The sequence below is a fragment of the Microtus pennsylvanicus genome, chromosome 9, assembly GCF_037038515.1.
Source record: "Microtus pennsylvanicus isolate mMicPen1 chromosome 9, mMicPen1.hap1, whole genome shotgun sequence".
Taxonomy (NCBI): Eukaryota; Metazoa; Chordata; class Mammalia; order Rodentia; family Cricetidae; genus Microtus; species Microtus pennsylvanicus.
The window spans coordinates 25,180,446-25,192,412 of NC_134587.1; the positions used below are offsets into that span (position 1 = coordinate 25,180,446).

Here is an 11,967-nt window from a genome sequence, read left to right on the forward strand (position 1 = left end):
TGGCATTATTGAGCCTTGAGAGATCTTTGGCACAGATCTTCAACCAGTCTCCCAAAGCTCCCAGCTACCTCTGCATTGCTCGTTCTCCCAACGAATAACCATTTCACCTATCAGCCTTTTAATGCAATGCTTGATTAAATGAGTATTTAAGCTCTCATTTTAAATTGAGGACTCAACTACTCAAAACCCCATCCAGTAATGTAATGAAACTACTCCTAAAATGCCAAAATGAAGAAACCCCAAGAATAAACTACTGCCCTGATGTTTATCAATGCATAAACAATGGAAATGATATTTTTCGGAATTAATGCACATCTGCCATGATCTTAAGACACACATGGTAAAGTTGCTACTCTGACTTCATGTTTCTGCAATATTTTATTCTCAGACCTTTTGGTGAAAAAGGCCACAACAGATTAACATTCTCTTTCCCCCCCAAAAAAAATGACTGAAAGAAAGAACACCAAATTTCCAAATTCTTTAATGAGATGATGCAAGTCTCTTACATTTGCGGAGGTTATTTTTCTTTACAGAAGGAAAGAAAGTGTTACATACATGCTATTTTACTTCAATTAGAATCTTACATGGATAATAAGAATGTGTGTGTTGGAGGAGCAAAATGGACTCATTGTGGCCAGCAACAGCAAATGAAGTGTCTCATAACTAACAATTCAATGTGCTAATTCAGCTGCACCATCCAATTACCTAGAATTCATCTCAACTTAGGCACAACAAGAAGAGTCTTTTAAAATCTATGGCAAAATGTCTGTTCTAGTATTTCAAGGAGGGGAAATAGCATCTAGTCTCTTAAGTAGACAGGACTCCAGAACATAAATAATTAAAAGTGTGCATCACAATCTATCAATATCATAACGAATTTTTGACAAGAAGTCAATAATCTGCGCTTGGTAATGAAATATACATTGTTTGTTTTAAAACGAAAATCTGACCAAGAAAATAGAGAGCCATGTGTCAGTTGGAATTGGCATATCCACAAATAACAGCATTCCTCCAGAGCCATGAGCCAGCCAAATGCCAAGTGACCACAGGGCCCAAACACAGAATTCTAAAAGTAGAAAAAGGTAATGAGATGTGAATTTAGCATCCCCAGCCTCCTGTTAAATGACCCAGATGCAAAAGCTCTCGAGTCTGTTTCGTACCTACACAGAGACCGGATGATTAAATGAACAGAAGCTGCTTTTTATTTACTTGATTTTTAACAGACTGAAGATTTCCAGTCTATAATTTAGCCCTGCTACATGAGCAGTTACAAAGCATAGAAGAAAGATAATTTAAAGTAGAGAGAACCATGAAAAAATAGTATGGAAAAGGAGAGCTCCAGAGAGAAAAGTAACTCAGAGGAATAATATGTACAGTGTTTGCGTTAAAAAGAACAAGAGGCAAGTGTAAATTCTTTAGTGTAAGACCTGAACTGTGGTCAGTGGCAAGCTACCTTCTCCTTTGCTAAGGAACTGCCAAAAGGCCAAAGAAATAAAAGTCAGAAGAGTCATTAAAAGTAAGGGAATTTTTCTTTTACAATATAAGTAACTATACATTAGTGCTGAAATTCAATCATAATAGAATATCTCATTAAAAAAAACATTTCAGAAAATCCAGCATGGTTTTCACAACCTTTTCTCATAAACATAAATAAATTCTAATGTAATTTAAATATTTTGTCAGAGGTAATTTAAGAAAATAAGCTATGTTTTGGTTGCTTCCATTATATATAAACATCTTATTTATGGGCATTCTTTACCCACAACAAGTGAAAAAGAAGAAAAATGATGCCTAAAGTTTTAAGTAACAGTCCTAATGTGGAAGACAGAGGAAAAATTCTGGCAACATGTTCTTTTGTGTTTGCCCACGACACAGACTGACATCACCTTGGTGATGCCCACTTGTAGTTAACTACTGCGAAGGAACCACTCACCCCCCACTTCCCGTCATTTCTGAAGTCAGAGGTGTGGGGACCTGAGACCAAATCAATTGTTAACATCTTCTCTGGGTCCTCATTTTTATTACACAGGCTCGCAATCAAAACAGAAATGGAAGACGCTGTAGGTGCCATGCCTCGCTGAATCACAGTTATGGCAACCATGCTGCTTCCAATATGTGGGTGCCTGGGGAAGCAGGATGTGATTGTGGCTCAGATTAATAAAACTGTCCAAGAACAATCCAGAGAATAAAATGTTCAATGATCAACTTTCATCTATTAACTAAAGTTTTTAAATTAAAAAAGTAAAGTGTGAGGCCAAAAAAGAAGCAGAGGGAGCTGAATCAATTCGATTGAAAGAACTATTCTTTAGTATTCAGTTCTTTTCTCTAAGTTGGTGTTAAAATGTCCACTATTACTAAATGATTATAATATAAGTGGAAGTTTTAAATTATTCTCACCATGCAAAAGAAAAGATCACATGGAGTTGACATTATATTTTTATTAATGAAAATGTCAATTTGAGACAGGAATAATAGGTGTCATTCTTAGCCCTAACACAGACTAGCTATGAGATTCTAGTCAGCCCATCCTATTACAATGATGCAATATGCTAAAAAAAAAACTAGCAAGTATTTCCATACCATATTCTGAATGCAATCTATGCATTAATAATTTTCTGCAATTTTATCAACTATAATTTGATTTACCTCTTTTAATTCTTCCTTAGATATGTTGGAGAGGATGTGTTTCATGTAGTTTTGTTGTTTTTTTTTCCTGAAACTAAGGGTTCTCTTATTGATAGTCACATAAATTCCATCCTCTTTAAATTAAGCTAATTATATAATAAGCCCTTAGGAAGAAATTAAATCAGCCATAATGCTTCAGATCTACAAGAAACAGCATAATCATCCTCTTATGATCAAACCCCATTTATTAATAGCAAAACATACATGGATTGCTTATAGAAATCAGGATAATTAATATAAGACACGAGGCTAACTTGACAATTACAACTATGTGATATTATTTGGATGGTTTTGATTTGGTAGGATTGGATTTAAATTCTTTCGGTTTACTGTGTCTTCTCGCCCCTTGTATTATGTTCAGAAGGTGATGAACAGGTTAATCACACTCTGCCTTGAATGTTCTACATGAATATGAATAAGATTTGATGACAATGCAAAGTAATCTAACTGAGGAAAGAATCCCAGTTAATTCTCTATGGTGTTAAAATCCTGAGAGCATATACCTTGGACAGCTCCCAACCATGCAAACAATGAGCACTTCTTTAAGAATTAAAGAAATAAAAAGGGAAGCAACAGGATGGTCGGGAAGGGGAGGAATGGGGTGGGAGAGCAATGAAAGAGATATCTTGATAGGGAAAACCACCATGAGGTAGGGAGAAACCTGGTGCTAGGGAAATTCCCAAGAATCCACAAGCACTAGTCCAGCTCCAGAAACCCAGTTGAAGAGAAAGGGAAGGGGAATATTACAGCAAAGGAGATCATGATCATAATGGAGAAATCAATAGAGACAGCTGAACCAAGCTCGTGGAAAATCATGAACTCAAGATCCACTGGTTTGGAGCCTCCATGGGATCGAACTTGACTCTCCATATGTGGGAAACAGTAGTGAAGCTAGGACTATCTAAGGGACCCCTGGCAGTAGGACCAGGCTCTGTCCCTTGTGCATGAGCTAGTTTGTTGAAGCCTATTCCCCATGGTGCAATGCCATGTTCAGCCTTAATGCAGGGGGCAGGGCTTGGTTCGTACCAACTTAATGTGCCAAACTTTGTTAATTCCTCATTGGAGCCCTTACCCATTGGAAGGAGTGGATGGGGGGGTAGGCTGAAGAGGAAGAAGTGGGGACAGAAAGAGGTGTGGGAGGGAAAACCCTGGTTGAATGTAAAATAATATTAAAAAATAAATTAAAATAATTTAAAAGGAATAAAGCACTTTCTGCTCTTGCAGAAAACCCAAGTTTGGTTCCCAGCATCCATGTCAGACATCACATAAGACACCTGTGACTCCAGCTCTAGGGGATCTGACACCCTCTTCTGAACTCTGGCAGGCAAACTGATCCCTACAATTTCAGTCCCTATCCTTATGTGGAAGTCGGAGGACAAAGTTCAAGCAACATGTTTGGCGCTCGCCACACAGAGTTCTTGTCCCAGGACATGAATGAATACTATCTTGGTGACACTGCCTTATGAGTAACTCCAACAAAGGAGCCACTCATTCCTATCCACTTACGTATGCACATGCCTACACACAAACACACATATGCACACATCTAAAAATAAATAAATATTTTCTATAAAAGAAAGTCTGAGAATTCAATGTAGATATTTTATTTCAAATAACAGGATGTAATCAAAAATATACTTGTGTATGTGTTAGTCACTGCCCTTACTAGCCTGTTATAAGCTCTCTTGGGGGCATTAACCACTAACGTGGAAATACTGCAAGGAGCAGATACTTTGAACCTGAGTTTAGTCGTGTTGTGAGGATAGCCGAAGACAGAAACGTAGGGAGTAAGGTCTCTCGGTGGTCTGTCAAGACTACACATGTCAACAGGTAAGTAATGCTGGATTCTTAAAGGAAAAACACTTCTATAATTATTGTTTGAGTCCCATCAAAGGATCTGTATTAACTTTTAACAGAATTTAAACTTAAATAAGCATGTCCCAAATGCACTATGAAATCCAGAAAGAAAATAAAATAAATGAATAAATTAAACAAATAACCATAGTGACGTTTGAGCTGACATTTGTTAAAATCATGAAGATTTTATTAGCCACCTGTCATGCGTCCCTAGTAAGAAAGTTAAGAACAATTAAATACATCACTATACATACTGAAAACACAGACTTGGGCCTAAATATGAATCAATAAGAATGAAAGGCAAATGTATAAACTTTGATTTATATTTTTTGCTCTCAGATAACTTATAATGTTGCACATAAATGGCTAGCTATTGCTAAATTTACATAGATAGCCATTTCCCAAAATGTTTTTAATTCAATATCACAATGAAAACCTAAATTCTGTATCACAAGATTTTAATTAAACACCATACATAAAGATAAGAATTGTAAATAGAAATCTAATTTATTAAAAGGACCCTAAGATAAGAATTGTAAATAAAAATCTAATTTATTAAAAGCACATTTCATCAAATCATGCAATGGCATAATGTAGCTGTATTTTATGTGTATGTGTGTATCATTTGGTTAGGTAGAATGTGTTGCTTTAAGAAAGGTCATTATAGACTTTGTCCAATCAATTTAGTACATATATTTAAGTATTTTCTGTATTGTGGTGTTCTTTCTGACAACAAAAACAGAAGGACAAATTAGAAGCAAAGTCTAGCTGAAATTCTTTGGTAAGTAGGCACACAGTCACTCAGACTTAATGATCCTGCCAGATCCCATTAGATTTAAGCTGTCTACACTTTCCCACTTACAGATACACAACCCCAAGAAGGTGATACTAGAAGTCACAGTCAACACTGTGTTACTATCACAGTTGTAACTTAGAGCATTATTATCTACCAAGGCAAATCAACCAAAAGACACAGCTCTAAGAACTGCCTACATTCATAAACACAATGACCATCTATCAGAAACAGAGTTGTCACTTTCTTTACATAAGGAGATTTAATTCTACTAGTGCCTTGCTCTCAATTTGTTTCTTCTAGAACTATCTGCATTTGTCCGATTTTAAAACCTAAAAATGCTTATTTGTTGTTTCTACTTTCATTAGTCCTAAAATGTCCACAATTTCATAAGCTCACAGTACCAAATAAGTCATCTCACTTAAGAAAACTGAAGAGAGAGAAATACTCAGGCTGCAAATATCACTTGTGAAAGCAAGCATTGCAAGATGAAATGCATTCTATGCTGATAAAACTGCTTAACCTGAAATGAATTCACATGAAGTTTAACAGTTAATTGGGCAAATCAATAAGAAATTAGAAGGCTTCTCAACCAGTGCCAGAATTTCCATTTTCGTTGTCCTTGTTGTGTTTAAATACAAATTAGGGTAGAAGATAGTATCAAGTAATTTACAAGTCATATTTTAAGGCACAAATGTTTAAACATGTTTCTGCATAGAAAATGGTGGTTTATTGTTTGAAATGATGACTAGTATGGCATCAAGAAAGAACTGTGACAGCTCACCATTCCAATCAGTCTGCAAAACACTCATCTGCTCGTAGCATCACACCTCTCAGAGACACTTGAAGCAGTAAGGGATCTATAAACTATTTAAGGTAAGTGATCATTCGGCATTCAGATTAATCTATAGCTCCCAAATATTTTAAACTGATACCTCTGCTCGTTACATTAAAGAACTTTCACCTCAGAAAAAATGAACACATTCACCCAAAGTGATGTCATATCTTATTTTACTTTCAGATAGGAAGGTTGAATGACACCCATCAGAACCTCTAATTTCTTCATGGTATCTACCAAGTTAACGACTTGCAGAGAGAGGTAAAAGTATGCATTAGGATGGGCAAGAAAGAAGCAGAAAATTCTGACCCCACACCCTCGCTGCTTAGTCTTCAACTCTCCCTTCCAGAAGACTAACAGAAACAGAAATGCAGAGGTAGCTTTCATTTCAAGTATGATGGTTAATTAGCATACCTGGGTGACATAGAATCTTAACGTGACCTGTACTTTAATCCATGAACCAAGTTTCCAAATACTTGCTTTCCCACACTCCTAGAGAGTGAGAGTCTACATATCTGGGAGAACATCCAGTTCCATTCTAGACTTTCTGTGTCTGAACTAATGTACACTGGCAACACCCTGTAATTGCTTAGGAGAAGATTCCTTTCCTTTTCCTGGAAAACTTGTCTGACACATAGGATGTCCAACAAAGAAAATAATTCAAAGCATATGATTAAACATGCATGAGCAGCTTGCAATTCTCAACAACAACAAAAAATCTCCATGGAGTTGAAGGTAATCGGGGCAAAAAGGGAACTGAGAAGTCCTGGTGTATGACAAACCATAAAGGGAAAGTGCATGTTTCTTAAATCTTCAAAACCTGCATTAGGCTATGGACATCTGTCGGTCTCTGAAGTCAACAGAAGAGTGTTTCAGTATAAAGATTCTAAATCTGCAGCAGAGAAAGACTTTGCAGAGACCAGGAAGGAATAAATTCGTAATGCAGTTGCAAAAGTCGACAAGGAAAGGGAAAGAATGGAGTGACAAAGAGAGAAAGACCCCTGGAGGTGAGAAGTCCAAAGTGAAGACCAGAACAGCAAGCAGGTTTTATTTTAACACTAGAGGGCATGAACACAAACAGGCGCGCGCTTGTGTGTGTGTGTGTGTGTGTGTGTGTGTGTGTGTGTGTGTGTGAGAGAGAGAGAGAGAGAGAGAGAGAGAGAGAGAGAGAGAGAGAGAGAGAGAGAGAGAGATTAAGAGATTTTGAGCAACAGATTTCGCGAAAACCTTAGGATCCCAGGGAAACCAGAAACGTCATAGGGGTGGTCAAGTACCCTTAATCCTGCAAATAAATCAGGATTTTCTGGTAAGAGAGGGTGGCGCATCTCAAGGGGACACTGCTCTCCTAAAGGCTGAGTGTGAAACGGATGAGGCAGAGCTCCTTTCACCTGCTCCAATGCCTTTACATGAGAGCACCCACCCTTTTGACATTTGCCTTGCCTTCATCCCAAAGATTCTATGTTTGCCCACCCACTGACTCTTCTCCCGTAGCTATCAGTAAAGCTGGAAATGAAGATTGCACCTGGGAATTCAACTAACCACAGTCAAGAGACAGGGCAGGTGAGGGATTCCCTTTCTCACACAGCTTTGGCTGGGCAGACCTGAAGCCTCAGCAGCTGGGTTCCTGTAGTGCAGTGCCCTTGGACCCCAGGTGGGGAGGCTGGAGCGACACCCTCTATTCTGGTCCCTGAGCCCCTCATTCAGCTCCAGGGCAGCCCAGATGCAGGAAGGCTGCTGCACTCCCGCCTTTCCATGGAGGCAGAGTAATGGGAGGGGTATGCATCTGGGGGCTTCCAGGAAAAAAAAAAGCACCTATGAATCAGGGAATTGGGAGCTGGAAAAGAGACAGGGAAAAGGAGGAGAAACAGAGAAAAGGGGAAACTGTACACGAGAGACAAATGAAACAAACGGTACAGCAGAGACAGTCACGGCTCAAAGAAAGACCAGAGCAAATAGAATGAAAGAGAAACAGACACAAGGAGGAATGCAAGGGGACCAAATGCCAGAAAGAAAATCAGACCTACAAAATGAGAGACAGAGACACACGGGGAGAATAGGGGACAGAGGCGACTAGGACAACGACAGAAAGCGAGCTGTCAAAAAAGACATCTAAGTGCCAGAGCGAGCGTGCCTGGTGTTATGAGTAGTAGCACCGGCAGCATAGCACCCAGGGGTGTCCGCAACTGGGAAAGAAAGTTGCCTAGGAAGAGACTCTAAGGCAACGGAGAGCGCCCCCAGGGCGTGGATGGGGACCAACACACGCGAGCTCAGAGGGTAGTAGCAGGAAAAGCCTAGCGGAGGGCTGGCGACTGCAGAAAGTTGCGAGCTTCCCCATCCTACCGCCGCACCTGCAAGCCGCCGCGGGCGGGCGTGCACAGAGGACCCGGGAGACAGACTCTCCAGGTCCACGCGCTCCCCCTGCCCCTGCCGGGCTGGGGTTCTGAGCGTTGTCACTCACGGCGGGACTTTGCAACACCCAGCCGGACTCTCCAGCTGTCCGAAAGGCGCCCGTCCCAAACCGTCACCAGGAGAAGGAGAGCGAGAGAGAAAGACAGAAATTGAGACCTGGTCTGGTGGCTGAGGATCCCACGGTGAGAGCTCGGCAGTCCGCGCTCGGGATGCTGTCAGGATCGAGCCCCGCCGGCGGCCAGCTGCACCGAGAGCGGTGCTCACCTGGAGCCCGCACCGCTCGCAGCCCTGGCTCCCGCCCGCGTCTCTCTTCACACTTCTCCTTCCCGGCGGCGAGCAGAGCAAGGCGGCCCCGGCTTCGGCCAGCGCCGGAGACGCTCCCACATAGCGCGGCGAGCGGCCGCGAGGCTCTGCGAGCGCGGCCAGGGGGCGCCCAGGCCGAGGAGGCGCAGGAGACGGAGCGGGGCTCCTAGCACATTGTCACCTCGACAGAGCCGCCTGCCACCGCCGCCGCCTGGTCACTTGGCCCCCGCCCCCCTCTGCCGGGCCCTCCCCCTCCCGCAGCCCCAGCCCGGAGGCCTGTCACTGGGCTAGGATCATTTACGTAACCAGCACCCCGGCCCTCCTCCCGCCCGGCTCCCGCTCCTCCCCGGGCTGGGGAGCTGAGCACCCGAGCGCGCTCCAGCTGCTCCCGGAGCCGCGGCTCCTACGAGGCGCACAAGTCCCGCGATACTTGCTAGGCACGGCCCCCAAGAGCAACTGTGGGGTCCGCTCCTAGCTCCTAGCCCCGGAGAGTGTGTGCCCATCCCCGCTAGCCCTGACTCTCCCCTAACCCCGCACCCCGCTCCAGGCGCAAAGCCCAGCTGCGGTGCCCCATGCTCGCTGGTGAGCCAGCCAACCTTGGAGAGGGGTACCAGGGACCTGGGGACTGCCCTCGGGGAAAGTTCCATAAACCGCACCCTGGTGGTCAGCTCTCTGGTAGAGAGATGCTGCCAGGAACTTAGGGCTTAGGCTCCGAAACAGAAAAGATGGACACACTTTGGCCTCTTGTTCTTTAAGGCTTAGACTCCCTAGGAGGATCCTAGGGTTCACCGCCCCGCAGCGATCTGTAAAAGAACTCAATTGCAGAGTGAGCACTCTGTTGTAATCTTTAGGGTGGCGTGGGGGGGGCAAGGAAAAAGTGGGGCTTTGAATTTCTTTATTCTTCAGGGAGGTGTAGTCGACCACCCACACACGCACACATTCTTGCCCACACCTCTAAGTATCAGAAAGCTTGAATAGCTAAATTAATGTGTAGTGTGATGTAACAGAAGATCCGCTGCTCTAAACGGTCTTAAAATATATGTAGCATTTTAGAACCGTGTCCGGCACAAGGCACATATCAAATACTCAAAGATTAGAATCTGAAAGATTCCTTGGGAACCTATTCCTCACCGCCATGTGGGGGTTTGAGGAAAACTGGGCTTGCCGGGTTGAAAGATCTGCTTTGGTCATTGATTTTGATCAGTCTCCAAGTTCGTTTGTTTGTTAATTTTGTTTTTAAAAAGAGGTGATAAAGACAATTTCTTCTTACAGTATTCTTATGTGGCATGACTTATTTGGAACATTAGGGAAGGATGTGACAGCTACTTCAAAAGTATTAAGAGCCATATTGTGCAAACATGCGATATTATTAATTATAATGTAGTTTGTCGATGATGTTCTTGATTATACTCAGGAGTAGCAATTTCTAGAGATGTAGCTTTGCATCTTTTCATGAATTAATTATAAATCTAAATTAGTATGTTAACAACATTAAGCGTTTCTTCTATATTGTCATATCATATCACTATTAATATGAAACATCGGTCCACAATTCTAGCTACTAGAGAAGCCGAGGCTGGATGATGATTTGAACCCAGCTGTTCAAAACGAGCCAAGAAAACATAGCAATACCTGTCCCAAAAGAAAATGTGGCAATAATTATGAAACATTCAACAAAGGCATTTTAATATATGTGATAGGATAGAAGGTCCCACTGCTAACGCTAGTAGTCTCAAGAATTTGTCTCTATTATGCTCACTTGTGACTTCCAAATGCTGACATCAGGCCATTTACCTCTGTGACATGAGAAATGCCATGGACCAACAAATAAAAGATTACTGTTCATATACTGGGACAATAACTTACCGTCATGTGTGTCCTTGAGAGACATTATAGCCCCCATCTTAACATTTGTCATCACTGTAAAGAGAAGCAATGCCATTTCACAATCTCTGTAATAATACTTAACTCGGGCAAGATTCATAAATCTAGTTGGCAAAAGTTATATATGTAACGGGTATTTATGTAGTCCCAACGTGTCTTCTAGAAATTACTAGTTTTTGCTGCATAACACATCATCTGAAGAGTTAGTGGCCTAAAACAATAAACATCTGTAATATCTCCAAGTTCTCTGGCTTGTTAAGGGTTTTTTTTTCCTGGGCAGGCTCAGCTTAAGTAGTCTATGTCTTGATGGGGAAACTGCAAAGAAATATTGCATAGGAAAATGAGAAGCCTTTAAGGCTATGTTTGTAACCTAATATGGATTCTTAATTACAATAGGATAAAAAATTACTTGCAGTGAATAAATCTGGACATCCCATTTCACCAAGTGATCAAAGGTAGAATCACAAAGTAATACACAGGCATCGTGACCTGATGCATGGAAAAACAAATTAACATCTTATTTCCAGCTCCAGATCTGAAAGGCCTAATTGAATGTAATCATGACAAAACCAAAACTTTGAAAATTGCCACCATGATGAAAGTCCCTGAAAAGTTAAGGAGATATTCTATAATAAATAAGAATAAAATAGAGGCGTTCTAAGTTCTGAAAGTCAAGAAGGGTTGGAGAAGTGGCTCGGTGGTGAAAAGAATGTATTGCTCTTCCAGAGGACCCAAGTTCAGTTCCTAGTGTTCACTTAGCTGTCTCACAGCCTTAAACACAACCTAACAGGAGCTCCAGACCATCAGAAATTTCTGACTTTCTAGGCCATCTGTGCATACACACCCAGACATGTCCTTTCCCATAACTTAAATTATTTTAAAAACCTTTTTAAAATAAAAATATAATGAAATAATGGAGGTAAAAATGGCATATATTTTGTAAATTTTTTTTGCAGATGATCCAGAAATATCTATAGAGGGAATGGTGACACAAACCAAGAATCTCTTTTGTAGCAATTTGTGAAATTCCTTTAAGGTTACACAAATGAAAATAGTTGGCAACATCATTGTTTACCCCACAAGCAGATTGAACATTGAAATTTAAATAAATAGTTTAAAAGTAGTAAAAGCTCACAGTGTAAATATTTTTGAAAAGTAAATATAGAAAACTATCTTAAGTAAAAGAGACACTGTTGCA

General features: G+C 41.2%; 1 protein-coding gene across 1 annotated transcript in view; it reads right to left on the reverse strand.

Annotated features, from left to right (window-relative positions):
* Galnt13 (polypeptide N-acetylgalactosaminyltransferase 13) overlaps positions 1-8,857 on the reverse strand; it is a 474,675-nt gene extending 465,818 nt beyond the window's left edge. Inside the window, exon 1 of the mRNA XM_075985188.1 lies at positions 8,739-8,857. The gene's annotated coding sequence lies outside the window, so the exon portion shown is untranslated. The remainder of the gene's footprint in view (positions 1-8,738) is intronic.
* Positions 8,858-11,967: the final 3,110 nt, after the last annotated feature.